General features: G+C 42.2%; 1 protein-coding gene across 1 annotated transcript in view; it reads right to left on the bottom strand.

Moving 5' to 3' along the window:
• VDAC1 (voltage dependent anion channel 1) overlaps positions 1-4,706 on the bottom strand; it is a 110,842-nt gene extending 106,136 nt beyond the window's left edge. Inside the window, exon 1 of the mRNA XM_085618026.1 lies at positions 4,575-4,706. The gene's annotated coding sequence lies outside the window, so the exon portion shown is untranslated. The remainder of the gene's footprint in view (positions 1-4,574) is intronic.
• Between the last annotated feature and the right edge of the window lie 12,552 nt (positions 4,707-17,258).

Genomic DNA, 17,258 nt, shown 5'->3' with positions numbered 1-17,258 from the left:
ACATGAAACAAAATTGTTCAGTAGATAAAGTTTTAAACTGGCAATACTGTGGAGAACAGAGATAAAAAGAACAGGTGTTCTTTAACACTCCCCTATTGGCTGTCACAGCAGGGTGAATGCACAACAAGCACCTCCCCATCTCTTGTAGTGAGGACCGTATTTGATGCTCCATGCATATGTACGTACACAGGAACACAGACAAATGCAAGCTGCAAACACAGAAATTCAACTTCGAGCAGATGACAGAAATTACTGGAGTCGCAAGTGAGCTCAAGGGAAAACACACAATGGCTCACCATGAACCAATTTTATTACAGGAAAGAGTTGATTATTTCATGCCCAGTAGAAAAACCAACACAGAAATGCTACATATGCCGGTCCACAACAGAGAGAAATTCGTGTGAACAAATCACCAAAAAGTAATGTGAGGCACCAGCATTTGGAGCACATCACAATAAAGTACGTTCTTTGGGCCACAGTTCGCTAAGTTACTGATGGTGCAAAGGTTAAGGTTTTAACTGACCAAACAATAAAACTTACTTTGACGGTGGAAACCTCAAACAGCTCCATCTAGGACGGATGCAGAGTGCAGCCGTTTTTAGCTATTCTAGGCGCTGTATTTAATACAGTCTCTCTCCTAAAGAAGCTGTCTGCCAATACAAGAAGTTGTGTGTCGGTCCAGCCAGTAAACAATCTTAAAAACCTTGCTTGACTATTGGGCGCCTACAATAAATCATTGATAAGGACGACGCCCCAGGAGCTTTTATAACTTGTATTTTAGGATGTTCCAATCTCAACTGAAACAAGGTGGCAATGGGTGTAGTCGTCGTCAATCTCAACTGAAACAAGGTGGCAATGGGTGTAGTCGGCGTCATACTCCCATACACAACAGGTGCACTTCATAAAGTATGTGGTCTCCTTCAGCTACTCACAAAGGCACTGAACATAGTTATTTTCTTTTTTTTTTTTTTACTCGGGAATGAAACCTAGGGGCACATCAAGGGCTTTATCTCTGCTTTTTTGGCTTTAAAAGCCAAAAAAGCAGAGATAAAACTAGCACCCTATCAACAACAGGGTGCTAACATGCAAATTTGCATGTTAGCACCCTTTTACTCTACGCTTCCCCTTGCATCTCTAATGAGATGCAAAGGGGGCGTTCCAGAGTAAAATAATAGGAGAAATGTCGCTGAGCGACATTTCTCCTATTATCAAGAATATCGCAAACCCAGTTAGAGACAAAAAAAGCAGCGCTAACCGCGGTTAACGCTGCTTTTTTACGTCTGGTATTTTTCTGATTTAGCCATGATATCCAATGGAAGGAGGATATCATGGCTAGGTTTGTCTGTCCCTATCAACAAGCTAACGTGAGATTATCGCTGGATTTCCAGCGATAATCTCACGTTAGCCACTTAGCGTGAGGATTTTTATCGCTATTGAGATAAGCGTTGCTAATAGCACGCTATCTCAGCGATAAAAATCAACGCTAGCCGGCGATAATTATCCTAGCGCTAAGTGCGCTTAGCGATAATTATCGCCGGTTGTTGTTGATATGCCCCTTAGTACTTCCGGGTGTAATCTAAGAAACGATGATCTAACTACCAACGCGTAATATGTGTTATTACTCAACTCAATTGAGCAAGTCATCGACCTCAGAGGGATGAAAGGTTTATTTAACACATTCGGGAGTCAAAACTGTAAACTACGTATTACACGTGTGGGGGGGGGGGGTACTTCAATCCAATTATCTATCAAAATACACCAGGCGCAACTGGGAAACTAGAAATAAATATTTGCTTAAGGTTTTTCAATCATACCTCTTCCGTTGCCCAAAACGGAAATACCTGTTTGTCCTGCATCCACCCCTTCTTCAATCCTGCTTAGGATGAAAACTAAATGGCTCCCCGCAAACCTGATCCTCGACAGAAGCGGCACTGCTCTCTCCTGCCACAACGCCTCTCCACATACAAACTGCCTGTCACACAAAAGTCTAGTTTCCCCTTCAGTGTGTTTGGCGGGAACTTCCACTAAACTGGACAAATCTGTACCGTCATCCCATTAAACAGTACCATGTCTATCATAGGTCCACCTTCATACAGGAAGGGCGTGGAAAAGGGTCTAACAGTCGACGTGATTCTACCTGCATGCAGGTGAGGAGAAGTTAATAAGATGTGCACATCCTTGGCTTTGGCGGATGGAGCCTACCTGAGGGCACTGTGCCCAGTTGACACAAAGCACTGACAGCACGTGCACGTAGTTGTACTCGGGCACTTTGACGGAAAAATGTTATCAATTCACTAGCAGCGCACTCTGTCGATTCCTGCTACTTAAGAACGGGGCAATGGGCGGCATTTTCTTCAGTAGATATATATCCTGGTTGCCCAGGCCATTCTATGATAGGCACAACGTGAAAAAAAAAAAAATCGGCATAACAAGTACTCGAGTTTTTGGCCCTGGTGTCATTAGCGAGTGGGAAGTCCCGCTTGACCCTGGTGCTTTAGATTTTCTGTGTTGTTTCGAGTGCAGGTGGATAATTTGTGCCACTCACCCATTAATCCCTAGACTCAAATGTGTATTAATTATCTACAAATCCAGATAAAATTTGTCGAATGAAACAGACTAACTGGCGTGGCATTACGCAAGGCAGTCGTAACGGCTCCATTAGTCTGTAATTAATCACAGGAAAAAAAGGTAGCCCTGTTGACTGTCTCCTTCGCTCGTGCAATGCATGCTTTTTATTTCCCTACTTCCTATTACTATGTAGTAATTTAGCTCACGTGCTAGAACATTTCTGAAGACGCCACATTTACAACGAATACAGCATTTGCGAGATAATAAATTCAAGAATTGAATCCGTAATGCAGAATATGATTTTGTATCCATAAAGCCCACGGGCAGCATTGTTAATTTAAAGCATTTGCTTTGAAATAGCTGATAACTAAGCCTTTAAATTCGAGCTGCCTGTTACCATACCTGGTGTAATACTGCAAAAGGCTGCAGTGTGTATATTTGCAAGCCGGTCTGTCTGCTGTGATCGCAGAGACAGCCGCATCGGGAAGGGCCCGTTCAGCGAAGCATAAAGTCAAATCCGACTAGGCCGCTCGTTCTCTACAATAAGGTCACCTCCAGGACTGTGATGGAGGGCCGCGAACAGAGGAAGGTCTCGCTGCGCAGACATCTGCGGCCTGCTCATGACCCACAAGCAATGCTGCTAGAACCAGCAGGATCTATTCTACTGGCTAAAAAAGCACGGATACAGAAATCCTACACAGCGTTTGGGGTCATTCGTTCACATTACATGTGGAAACGGCCTCATTACGAGAGACAATTCTTCAATAAATACTACTGTGAACCCAAGCAGTCAGTCGGCCGAGCAGGAGATGTAGATACCATTAATTGTCCGTGCAGTTTCTGCGGCATGGGGGGGGGGGGGGGGTTGAGGGGTTCTGAAATGTAATAATGAGTATATATCGGTATACAAAATGTACATACACTATGATCGCTCAATCACCTATTCGGCAAATTACAAATACATTTTACTGTACAGTGGAAGTAAAATTAAAGGAGCATGAGGAGGATTTTAACAATCGATGCCCAAGAAACAAGCAACTAGTTAAATACGGACTGTAGAATTAACACTTAGGCATCACTTGCCTGCATGCCCGGAAATGGCGTTTTTGCTACTATTTTTAAAGGGTACCGGATTATCAGTGATGAAGGGAGGGCATTTAAGTGCCACACCGAGAAATGAGAAGCGTATTTCAGTTACACGAAGGGGGGTGGGCTGAACAGGTAACAGCAACAGCGCGAAGGGAACTCTCCAATTTCTCCGGTTAAAATAAAAAGAGGGCTCGGAATGCCATATATGTGACAAAATAGGGATGAGTGAGGAAGAGATGGGAGTGGCATAACATGGTGACAGTGACCAAAGGGCACGTTAGAAATACAACTATGGATATGCATTCCGCACACAAGGATTGAAAGGGCGTGCATACTACACACGGCTGGGCAGGGCATGTAACCGAAACTGAAAGAGAGATGGGAAGGTCATGTCACTAGAACACACACACACAAGAATGGAAAGTTGTCCTGACACACAGGGATGGTCAAGACATATCCCATGAGCACACAAATAAACGGGAAGGACATACAAATTGCACGATGGTGAGACAGGGATATGGAGGACATTTTACAAGGGCGCACAGATAAATGGAGAGGGCATGTGGTGACATAGAGGGATTGGCAAATTATGTCCCAGAGACACAAACGGATGGTGTCGGGACCTGAAGGGCAAACCACGGTGACCTACAGAGGGATGATACGGTCACACCGACACAAGGGACGCGCAGCGCACCTGTCACAGGATCTCTCCTCCCACCCCCAAGCAACCATCAGAGATCTCCGTCTAAGCCCGGCCTGCTGCCACACGCGGAGGACTTTTATGTCCCAGCGGAAGCTTGTAAAACGTTGAAAAGATGCGCTTTGCACCGACCCACGCAAGAGGAGACGGACTAACCCCGGTTTTGAAGCACAATATGTAGCCGCGGTCGCCCGGCTTCGGAAATAGCCATTCTTACCTTTACTGCAAAGCCGTGGAGCTGCGACCGGGAGAAGAGCGACAGCAGGTCGAGAGGGGTGGGACTTCCGGAGGGCCGAATGACAGTGCGTGGGGAGATGGGCGGGTCCTCTGGGTCTCCAAGTGACGGGAGTAGAATGGGGCGGGACTCGCCTTACAGCTAGTAAACTATACAAGAAGACGGCCATTTTGGGGGGAAAAGCGGCACATTCGAGGCCGGGACCGGGTTTAGTACACCTAACATGGCATTCGCGCGAATGGCACCAGTTTGCGATATTGGGTATTTATGTAATTCGTGATACGATACGTTTTCTCTTCGCCACTGGAAACCCCTTTTTATACACGATTATCGTGTATAAAAAGGGGTTTGCTCTTCAGAGATCAGTCCTTTCTCCTCCTGTAGAAAACATGTAGAATACACAATTCCCACCTGAGCAAATAAAGATTGAACCAGCAGCATATCTACCAAAGGCAGAGGCTGTAAATTGTAATCTTGCTCTTAGGTTGTTCTTGTCTCTTTCGGTGATTTTGTCATGCTATGTTTTTGACATTCATACACTACCTTTACTATGACGACATATCGCATTTTCAGTCTCTCTCTCACACACCCACTACCCCCCCCCCCCCACCCTTTGAAAAAGGCAACTGGTGGAGTTTGTACTTGAGGAAAGTAGTAAGATTTTAACTTGGTTTTTAAAAGAACCTTCGAAATTCACTGGAAAAACAAAAAATAGAGAAATTCGCCAGTTATGTATATCTCCAGGACATCGCGATCTGGTTATTTAAATTTTGCAGCTATCAAGCAAAAAAATAGCAGCCTAAAAGAGCAAAGTTTGCAGGATTTTTGGAACAGGCACAAAATGCGCCTGTCACAAAAATATGTATCGCATGCAGAGCCAAAAACCAGAACCCACCCGCCTTGCAGCAGTAAAGAGGGATGTCTATACTAGTGTCAGAGAGGACAGATTTCAATTTTAAAGATGTTCTGTCTCTGACACCAAACTGACATCTCACTTCCTAGCGTGACGTACACAGTGGTATAAGGAGGTATTACTGTAGCACCTCCATCCTCCTCCCATCTTATTTTAAGGTGGCGGAAGGGCAGAAGTGGCTACTGTAACAACTCCATCCAGCACCGTATTCACTCTGTAAGTGGTGCGTGAGGCGAAGGGACGATCACACTGTGGCGGTGGCAGAAAAGCGGGTGCTGTGGGTGTGGTGCAGATCAGAGCTTCCGAATTCCCTCTACTTCCACGGACGGAGTGATCTCACAGTCACACACGCATACACACATCACACGCTGGTGGGGCCCATTACACCAACATTCATCCTACCACTCTTATCCGTGCCATGTATAAGGGGAAACACACCTTCTAATACCTATCCAATCTGCATGTACTTTGAGGTCAATGGCATCTGCTTAGTTGCTTAAAAATCTAGCGAAAAACATTTAATAGAATACACAAATAAATTCAATAAACATGACCAGAAATAATCACCCGACACAGAGATTCAAACAGAATTATTTGTTTATCTAAAATTGTAAGAAAAGCCAATTAAATGCAAATTCATTTCTCTCATATTTACCTATTCTGTCTAAATGTCAGATCCTAAGTCAGAACCGGTCCTTTGTAGAAGAATTAGAGTTTCCTGCCGTCATGTAGAGTCATCGTCCTCTCCGTCAGCATAGGGACCTCGGATCATCAGCACGGGAAGAAGTGGCGCTAGACCTCTCTAGCCTACTAATATTTATACTAAAATTTACATTCTGTAAAGTTACAATTTATTATTCAGAACGGATGAATGGCGGAAATAATGTCATCTTGGTACATTTACGCTACTGTGCGAGATTTTCTCACACATAGATTGTTCCAAATAATGAATAGGAAAATTGAATGTCCATGACTAATTCGATACATCTACGGATGTCTCTACTGGATAAATTTGTATCAAATGGTGGGATCATTATAAGTTCATGAAGTCAATATTTCAAAATTGCAACAACTCCATCTTCCAGGGGCACTTGGCAGATTTCCTGGACTTGTCATCATGCTCATGACTTTTCAGTTCATCGGAGGTGCAAGGTCACAGGCAGCGCGAAGCCTTTTTGTAAAATTTCCATCTACTCGAATGCAGGCTGCGGATGGTAGCCATTTTCGGGTAGGCCACAGTAGACAACTTAAGTGGAAATAGACATAAAACAAAATTACTGCACGGAAATGATTATGTAGTGTTATTCCCCTGCGAATACCCTCATGTGTGTGTATTTATCTAGCCATTTGCGACATCAAAAGCCATTAATGCATATTAATTATAAGCGCAAACACAATAACATCACATAAGCAACATCGATTTCTGTCAGTTTGCTCACCAACTTAGTTCACTTATTATTTCAGCCATGCAATAGCGTTCCCACGTGTAATTCTTTTGTTAATAAGGTTGGTTAGACAACATTTGACAAACTTTTAATAATTAATAATTAATCAGTAGTACTTTTAGTTATAACATGCGAAAATGAAACAGGTATTCGGTTTTAAAGTAAAAACCCTGCTCCATCAATCCCCCCTTTGGTGATATCTAATCACCACAAAAATCAAAACCCCAAAAATCAATTTAGTTTCCCCTTTTGGAAGAATTCAAAATATCTTCTTGTTCACTTTTTTTTTTAAACCCTTGTTTCCATCTCATCTTCCTTTTTAGGTCTCGCCTGAGACAGCGCTTTAGCGCTGCTCTGGCGAGACTTATAGTAAGCGAGTTTTGGAAGTGCAAACGAGTGCTTTCAGGCCTCCAAATACAGTGCATGTGCGCCGGGTGCTCGCACCATTTGGCAGCCTGAAAGCACTCGTTTTATTTCACTTTCGCGCCCGCACGGGCGCTTTGATGTTAGATCGCGATCGCGATCACTTTCACATCCGCCTCCCTTCCTCCCTCCATGATTGACCCTCTCCTGCACTATCTGAAAAACCCTTGTACTTTAGTGTTTCACGGTGAAAACAACCCGTGGTAGGCGTGCTGTGCTTCTTACCAACAACAGTGGGAGTGTGCCGATGCTTTAATCAAAACAAACACACATTGCAGCAGCAGGACACATCTGCACTCAACGAGTTAAGGGTTTGAAGGGGGGGAGGGGGGGCAGAGAGAATGAGACATGCTGGGCCGGTGGCGTTGCAAGGGTGGCATGGGCCCCAGTGCACGCATCGAGGCCCCCACTCCGCCTCAACCGCTGGTTAGGTAATACAATAAAGCGATAGTGAAGTGCAACCGGCCGCGCGGGTCCCTGGGCCCGGTGCCCCTGCACCTGCTGCACACTGATTGTTATGCTTCTGTGTAAGTCACAAATTGGAATCCTGACAAGAACCCTACGCATTGCATTCTTTAGATGTTAATAAGATGAGTGCGTTCAGTTGGGAAACAGTAACATGTTATTGATAGCGATTAAAAAATGATCGATGAGGCTATGAGATCACTATCAAATAATCCACATTATTACTCGTCGTTAGACTATGTGCTATCAACTGCTAGGACGATAGTTCCCCAGTGTTTAAAAGTAACTGGCAACAGCAGAGCGCTTCACACTTAATTAGGCAGGAAAACGAAGAGTCTATATCGCATCATGTGACATCCTTTTCATTAGATGTATTGTGAAGGCAAAGAAAAATGGGAAATAATTATTAAAAAAAGGTTAATTTTCAGTAGTCTATTCGCGATGCGCCGTATTTTTCATATTTTATTCAAATCTGACGGATGCACCTTGTCCAGAAGCTGTCTTTGGAAGTTACGCTTGGCAGATCTTAATATCATCACACGTTTTATTTTAGACAGAAGACATTTGTTTCATCACTTCAGATGTGTAATCTTTGGTGCCTTAAGGCGCTTTGCGGCGTTTTGCCTTGTCGTCTTTGACTTTCTCAGCAGTCGTGCCGTTTCTATTTGAGCAGCGGTCCTTTCGATAACTCGCTGAAAACTTTTGTATGGAATAGTTTACTTATGCATGTGTTATATAAACTTTACCAAATTAATTTGGCCAGTAATTGATAATGTTAATAAAGGATGGAATGCGCAGGTGCTTATTACATGCTTAGGACCCACAGCACTTTCGGATACTAATTTGCTTCCGCGCAGTTCTGGTCTATGAGCGACAGGAGCTCCCTTGTGTCTCAGTAAAAAAGCTTAGTGGAATCATGCACTCTATGCAGATGGACGCCCTCGCATGACCTGAAGGTTACCGGCCTGAACAGTGCAGGGCTCAGTCAGCCCATATCCTTCACTGTTCAATAACATCTGCGTTGAGTGATGGTTAACGGAAGCCGAGGGAGGTTCAGGAGCGTCACTCTGTACTGAAGGAGGGGCCGTGCTTAATACAACCCGGTGGTCTCCGGTGCTCCTCACTGGCGCTTTATTGTTAACATCGGCTCTTATGACAGCGACACATGGTGGCGCTGTTTGTCGTATTTTCTTTTGAGGAGCACAACATCTGTTGTTTAATAATTAAATATGCATTTAAAACACTAATACCCGCAACCTAACTATAAGAATAGCTTCAGGGGCATGTATTAGTCATTTTAATGTATATTTAAAGTTTAAACTGTCATACTTTTTATGGGTGTGATGGCTAGTAGTGATAGTACAGTCATTGGCAGCGCTAGTGGGAGCAATGGGTAATGCAGGCAACAGTGGCCTCCTGACAATCGCCCTGGCACGTCTGTTTCGCTTTTTTTTTTTACAAATGAAGACCGAAGTTTGGGCCTTCTGTGGTGCCCAAGAACATGTTAGTAAAGAGACCCTTTAACCATGCCTCTGGTCTGCTGAGGCTCCCAGTCGCCACACTATCGAGGAGGACACTGCCAAGCACCCTTCGAAGTCGTGGCCTGTGCCCTGCATATTTCAGTGGCTGGGGTAACTCGCCCTTCCAGGGGGCTTAGTTCATTACATAATTGGCCTAGCCACATGTTTACATCCTGCAGTGGGTAGGAAAAACTTAACAAACGGAGAAAAAATGTTTGTTCACGGTCATTCCAATATGTAATGTTGAATATAACATACATTACGTCATGATACGTCATCAAATGGAACCGCCAGCCTCCTATTTCATTTCATTCGCATCTTCTCAGCCACTCGATTTGTAAGGCTTTCAAGGGGCCTGATTGTTTGTGCATGCAATGATGTAAAACTTCAAAGTGGGATTTTTCAGCAGCATTTTTAGCAGCAACATAGACGGACGTTTCTGATCAATGGTGGAACGCCAGGTTTTCTAAATGACTCCATTATATACATCTTACGCTTAAAGCAAGTTATAGTGTCATTGAAATGTTCGTTTTTTATTAAAGCTTTTCTATAATTTTCTTTCATCTGAAATAGGATTTTTTTTCTTCCGTGACGCATTCCTATGCTTAGTTTTACAAACGACGTATCTTGTCGGGAATGTTTTGAAATGCTGTTAAAAGGCAAAAAACATCGCATTGCCCCTTGAAGCAAGAAATCTAAATTTTCTGATGGAAAATAGCCAAATGAAATGATGCTGCCCGGCTTTGCACTGTCACGTCTTCAATCGGGTGTAAATCTATTCATTTTTCATGTGACACATTATTTAAATTTAATTTCCAGTTGTTGCGATGCATAAGTAGCACACAGTAAAACGTTTTAAAGTTTAAGCAGGTTTTTCAAAGAACGGAACACAGAATAGATTCGGCCAATGCGATCTTTGAAATATGTGCACGGCAGCAGAGATCCAACAATTCCATCTTCACTTCAAAGTGATTTCGCATGCAAACATTTGTCAGAGTGGAGCCCGGGCTCACAAAAGATGCACGCTTTGATTTTATGGTGCGCCGCCATTTTAGCGCGGTGATTATAGCGCGCGTGCCAGGAGGCGTGCCAGTGACAGAAGGGCACCGCTCTGCCTTGTGTGACAAATGCAGTTGACACAAGATCCATATTAATGTTGTCAAGTTTGCCTTGATGTATTTAAGCAGATTTTAATTATTTTTTAGAGACGAAAGCCACGAAATATACGGCTTAATAGTTCTTCAAAGCAAGCCTAATTCAACGTGTGAATATAAAACCTCTCATAACAAGCATTTGCAATGCAATAGGTCTCGCATTATAAAAGTGTGAGCAGTTGGTATTGCTAATAATAATGCAACACTAGCTATTGGCATTGTAAATGATAATGGCATTTATTTATGTGTTTTTTTAATAAAATAGATAAAGGCATTGTCATGAACAATGCCAATAGCTTACACTTTTGCAAATGCGAGACCTATTGCATTGCAAATGCAATAGGTCTCGCATTTATAGGAGTTTGAGCTATTGGCATTGTAAATGACAATGCTTTTTATTGAAGTTTTTTTTTAAAAACATAAATAAAAGGCACTGTCATTTATAATGCCAATAGCTCAAACTCGTATAACTGCGAGACCTATTGCATTGCAAATGCTTGTTAGTTTATATATACATGCTTTCTCTTAGCTCTTCTAATTCTATTTCTTGTGGATCTCTTTCTGGTTTCTTTTGTCTCCTTTTAACATTTTCTTTTGTGATTTTCTTTTTATTTCTTCTATATCTACAACACATACACCCTAATCTAAGGATCAATAATGCAACAATTACACATGTTAATGGAAATAATATCTTACCAAAAATGGTACTACCTATTTTAGCTATAAAATTCTTAATAGCAATCATCTTATTAGCCATTCTAGTCCAGATACTTTCAGCTTCCAGTGGTACTAATTCTTCAAGCAAATCAGTAATATTTATGATATAAACCTTTAGATCTTTACTTTCGTCAGGAATGTAAGTGCAACAATGTTGAACTTTCAGCATTCCACAGACTCCACCCTCTTTTGCCAAAAGAATGTCAAGGGCAAGTCGATTTTGCATCGCCATAGCACGCAAAGCAACCATTTCTGTATTAACCAAAAGAAAGCCTCCTGCGGTGCTTGTTGACAAGCGATCCACCACTGTTGACAGCTTCCGAATGCCAAATGCATTCAAAGAAATTCCCACTGCTGGAATTAAAGCTCCAAAAATATCTCCTACAATCCCTGTCCATGTTTCTCTTCTATAGCGTGTTAATAAATTAGTTTGTTCAGCATCATCTACTCTATCCATGTGAAAAATCTTTGGAAAGACCAGGCCAACATAACATGTACCAAACCAATGGTCAGGCAAACGGTAATAAGCCTTGTTCCCACAAATATAATACACTCCCGGGAAAACTGGATCTTCTCCTCCTCTAAATCCCTATCCGGTTGCAATAAAGTATGTATTATGGCACTTACTCGTCCCCATGAAATAATAATCATACTGGGATCTCTTCCTGGTAATGCACAATTTTCCTTTCTGTGGGGCATCTATAGCCATAGTTGGGACTGGCTCCATTTTCTTTCTCAATATCCCACATTGTGTCACTCATTTTATGCCCTTCTGCTTTCTTGTGCATGTTCAATCTTCTTCTCTCAACCATGTCTAGAAAATTCTTTTCTTCTCCCTTCAAACTGCAAGTTAAATTATTTCTAAAAACATATTCTAATGTTAATTCTTTGGTTTCTAAAAAAAATCTCTCCTAAAGTGTTAGCTTCCTTTGCAGGTTTCATTGCTTTATTCATAGGCAACTGCCCAAGAATATTATCTCCATTAGAGATATTATAATCTAATTTCCCTAACTGATAAAATATACTAATCAGTACACTACAGGAAATTCCATACGTAGCCGGAAGATGATGATAAGTCACTCCTTCCGAAACAGAGGCAGGTAATTGCATGCAAACGTAGCAATCCCTTACTTCCATTGTCTTTACGTACTCATACAACAATTTAGAAAAGGCATTGCTAGAAAAATCATTAATTGACCTATCCTTATGTATATGTATATTGCTAGTTCTAGTCGGTACTATTTTCTGTGAACTTTTCCCTATATTAGTTTTGTTCTCAGTATGACCTTCTAAAGTGTCTATAGTGACTCTAAATGAAATCAATAGAGCAAGCACGCTCCAAAGCAACATTAATAAACCTGTACAGCAGCAGCACATCTTATACCATCTTTTCAGAAAGGTACATCTACTTTTATTATTCTCAGTGTTAGCCATTTTGTTAATTTGACCGTGTCTTTTGACTTAGCCTCTACTACTCCTCTACCGAACTTTTAAGGGCAGCAAATACCCAACAGATTATTACAATCTACTAATTTTTAGTATTTCTTTTTCTTCTCTTCTCAAAGTGATTTTCCTTGGATTTACAAAATTTGGATTTTCATCACTTTTCACTGTCTCTTCATCATCATCATCATCAAACTGTATCAGGTCCTGAACATCCGTCTCTTCTCCAATATCGGACAAGATAACTCTCAGGATTCCCACACCTTCTTCTTCAGCAACCTCCTTCAGTAAAGCTTCCTCTGGACTTCCTTGGCTGTCCGCCTCTTCTCCTTGTTCAGGCAGTGCCACATACGTCCATTCCGGTGACTTGTACCTCTAGTTTGGTTTTCTTATTCATTTAGTTCTCTCAGGTATCTTTGTTTCTTCTTCTTTGGTTGGATTTTGACTTGACACTTCGTTAACTTGTTCAGCTTTCGAAGCGTTAACTCGTGTCAGTCTGTACCTTAGTCTCTTTATCTTATTTGGCCATTAACCGATATTTTCTTGGATGTTAAGTCCATATATAGCTTTGAGCCTGCGATTGATTCAATCCAACCAACACTAGCAAAGAAGCTTTACCTGCAATTCAGATATGGCACTCTGCCTTTTTTTCACAATATTGGTAGGTGGAAAGGTGGAACAGCACGCCCCTGCCCAGGCTGCCGTTTAGAGGATGAGACCCCTATCCATGTTATCCTATTTTGTCCTGCTTACGCCTATATTAGGAAGAAATGGATTATTCAGTTGTGTAAGAATATGGGCATAAAACAATATTTGTTTTTTTTTAGAATACTAAAAACAGATACTGATCCAGTGATTGTCTTTGCAGTGACTAAATGCTTACATTCAATGTGGTTTTTACGAAGGAACTTGATTAACAATGATGTTTTGATTCATGATCAAGTATAATGAACTCCGAGAGAATAGCTATATTTTAACTTTTTAAGAATAATTTTGTTATATCAATTTTAGAATTCTGAAATTATTTATAAATTTTAAAGTAACAATTGTCTAACAACCATGAAATAATCGGTGATTACAGGTATGAAATGGATTGCTTGATTTGTTGTCTTGTGTACTTTTATGTGCTTTTATGGTAAATCTAACCGCAATAAAGCTTCAAACTGAACTGAACTGAACTTATTTGGCCAGAGATCACCTTTAGCATTTCTCTTTTGTTTTCCCTCTTTATTGTTTCTTTCTCCAAGCCAAGTTCTCTTTCTCAGAACTCGTCCTCCATGTATCTCATTGTCACTTTCCTCAGACTCTGTCTCAGTTGCCTCTTGTTCATTAACAGTTTTCTTTTCCCCAACAACTTTCTTTTCTCCAACAGTCTCTTTTTCCACCAATTGAGATTTCCCTACTTCTGTCCCTCCTCGGGTCTCCGACACGCAATCTTCTTGCTGTCTACTTGCCCCTTCACCTAGCTTGTTGTTGATGTGCCCTACACCTCCTCGGGGTTTTTCCGCAATCTGTCCCTCACTGTCTTTGTTTGTCCCTTTTTCTTCAATATTTATCTCAGGTGGAACTTGTCCAATTTCCCCATGTGATTCAGGTGTCTCTTCTGTTGGAATGTTCTTTTCTTTTCTTTCTTTCTTTTTGTGTTAGTCACTGTCAATTGGAACCTCGAGTAATTCTTCTGAGTCTGAACTTGCTTCTGCAGTTTGCACTGTTCTCTTCAGAACCTCTTCTGGTGGGATGAAAACTTCCCTTGACTCACTTTCCCCACTTTCAGGATTCTTTTTCCTTCTTACTGCCTCACTGTCTGCATCATCACTGGAATCTGATTCTTCAAAGTATTCTTTTCCAGTGCCGTCTCTTGGATTTGGAACTCTCAGTGTGTGACTTGCATGTATCCAATTTTTCACACCAGCACACTTCACAGCAGTCGTTGTGGTTAAGATGACTTGTCTTGGCCTTCCCCACCTTGGAACCAGGCAATTCCTTCTTCTGTGGACTTTTATCCTTACCCAGTCCCCTGGGCTCAGATCATGGGCTGGTTTCTTTTCAAGTGTGGTGGCGTCTTCTCCAACCTGGTGAAACACAGAATGAACTGCGTCAGCCAGGCCTTTACAGTAATCCAAAATCATGTCATCAGTTATTGTCATCAACTTGTTGACTGGTACATATGCATGTCTCATTGCACGTCCCATGATATTTTCATGTGGACTCAAACCTGTCGTTCTGTCTGGAGTAGACCTAATGGTCATCAGGACTAGAGGCAAGACATCGGGCCATTTCATTCCTTTGGCTAAGCACATTTTGCCAATTCTGTTTTTGATGGTACCATTCATTTGTTCAACCACACCAGAAGCCTCTGGTCGGTAAGCACAATGTAGCTTCTGCTGTACACTCAATGCTTCACAAATTAGACCCATGATTTCATTATAAAAATGTCCTCCTCTGTCTGATTCAATGGTTACTGGGAACCCGTACCTTGGGATGAACTCTCTTAACAGTAATTTGGCCACTGTTATCCCATCATTTCTTCTTGTTGGATACGCCTCCACCCACCTGGAGAACAAACAGACCACCACCAGGACATACCTCAATCTGTTGACTGGGGGCATTTCAATGAAGTCTATCTGCATTCTTGTGAAGGGTCCTCCCTCCCTGCCTATTGTTCCTAGGCTCACCACTGTTTTCTTTCCAGGATTGAATTGCTGACATATCAGACATCTCTGGCAGAGACTTTCTGCTATCATTCTAAACTTTGGACTGTACCAGGTTTGCTTAAAGGCTCTTATCATAGCATCCCTCCCCAGGTGTCCTTGGCCATGATACATCCTTGCCATTGTTGATAGCATGCTATTTGGCATGACTGGTCTTCCATCCCTATAGACCCACACATGATCTTTCTCTCTAGGTGCACAACCTGCTTTCACCCAATCTCTCATTTCTTCATCTCCTGCCTCATCCTGTAGCTGTTTTACTTCCTCCCATGTTCCCACCTCATTAGTAAACATCAAGGAACAAGAAGATATTTCTCTCTCTTTACACCTGTTAATTGAATGATTGTTTCTTGCACAGTATTGTGCTATGTCATTGGCGAACTTGTTTCCCACAGTTACAAAATCATCACCATGACCATGAGCAGCACATTTTACAACTGCTAGTTCTTTAGGCAGCTGTATCGCCTCTAGCAGTTTTCCAACCACTTCAGCATTCTTTATGGGAGTTCCACTTGAGGTCAGGAAACCTCTTTGTAGCCATAGCTGGCCGAAATCATGGACAACTCCGAAGCCATACTGGCTGTCAGTCATCACAGTCACTCTCACACTCCTCCCAATCTTGCATGCTTTTGTCAGTGCCACCAATTCTGCCACCTGAGCGGATTTAACTCCTTTCAAGGGTGATGCTTCCACAACTTCCGAGACTTTACACACAGCATATGCAGCACTCAACACTCCTTCATCTGTTCTCAGACAACATCCATCCACAAACAACACATGATCACTTTCAGGCAGTGGCAGATCTCTTATGTCTGGCCTTGGCTTCGTACAGTAATCAAGTACATCCAGGCAGTCATGATCAACGTCATTTCTCACTCCCACACATTCAGCATCAGGCAACAGTGTCGCTGGATTCACATTCACACATCTCTCCAGGCTTACATTGGTTGCACCAAGAATAATAATAATCCACATTTGTAAAGCGCGAACAATCACCCGTAAGGGTCTCTAGGCGCTGGGGTGACTTTCTCATAGTTAGTCAGCCGACTATGAGACATGAACTGTGTCCGGCTCCTTGTTAAAAGGATTGCCACATCATGAGGTACAAATACCCTTACAGGGTATCCCATTATGATTCCCTCACTTTGTTCCAGACTTTTGCAGGTAGCAGCTACTGCTTTCAGGCAACCTGGTAAACCCACAGCTACTGGGTCAAGAGTTGCTGAGAAATAGTTAATTGGCCTCCTCAGACGGCCATGTTTCTGGATTAACACTGAAAGTGCACATCCATTTCTCTCACTACAATACAGCTCAAATTCCTTTTCATAATCAGGCATTCCTAGGGCAGGAGCTTCACATAATCTGTCTTTTAGCTCTCTGAATACAGCCATTTCTTCTGGGTTTAGTTCTAATGGGTCTTTCACCTCACTTTTGGTCAATTTAATCAATGGTTTGGCAATCAGGGAAAAGTTACTTATCCACTGACGACAGTAACCCACCATTCCCAGGAACATTCTCACCTCTCTTTGTGTCATTGGGGCTCTCATTCCTCTAATGATTTTGATCCTGTCAATGGTCACTTTTCTCAGGCCTTTCTCAATATTATGTCCCAGATACTGGACTTCTTTCTTACAGAACTGCAGTTTGGCTGGAGATACCTTTAATCCTCCATCTGCCAAGTGATTCAGTAATGCAATGGTGTCTATTTCACAAGCTTCACGTATTTTTGATGCTACAAGTAGGTCATCAATATACTGGACCAAGACCGAATTTTCAGGCATTGTCAGACTTTCCAGAGATTTCTTTAGCAATTGATTAAATATTGAAGGGCTCTCTGTATACCCCTGTGGAATTCGGCACCATGCCAAAATCCGT

Source organism: Triturus cristatus, chromosome 7 (genome assembly GCF_964204655.1).
Source record: "Triturus cristatus chromosome 7, aTriCri1.1, whole genome shotgun sequence".
Lineage (NCBI taxonomy): Eukaryota > Metazoa > Chordata > Amphibia > Caudata > Salamandridae > Triturus > Triturus cristatus.
The sequence above is the reverse complement of the archived record's forward strand: the minus strand, read 5'-3'. Positions and strand labels throughout refer to the sequence as shown.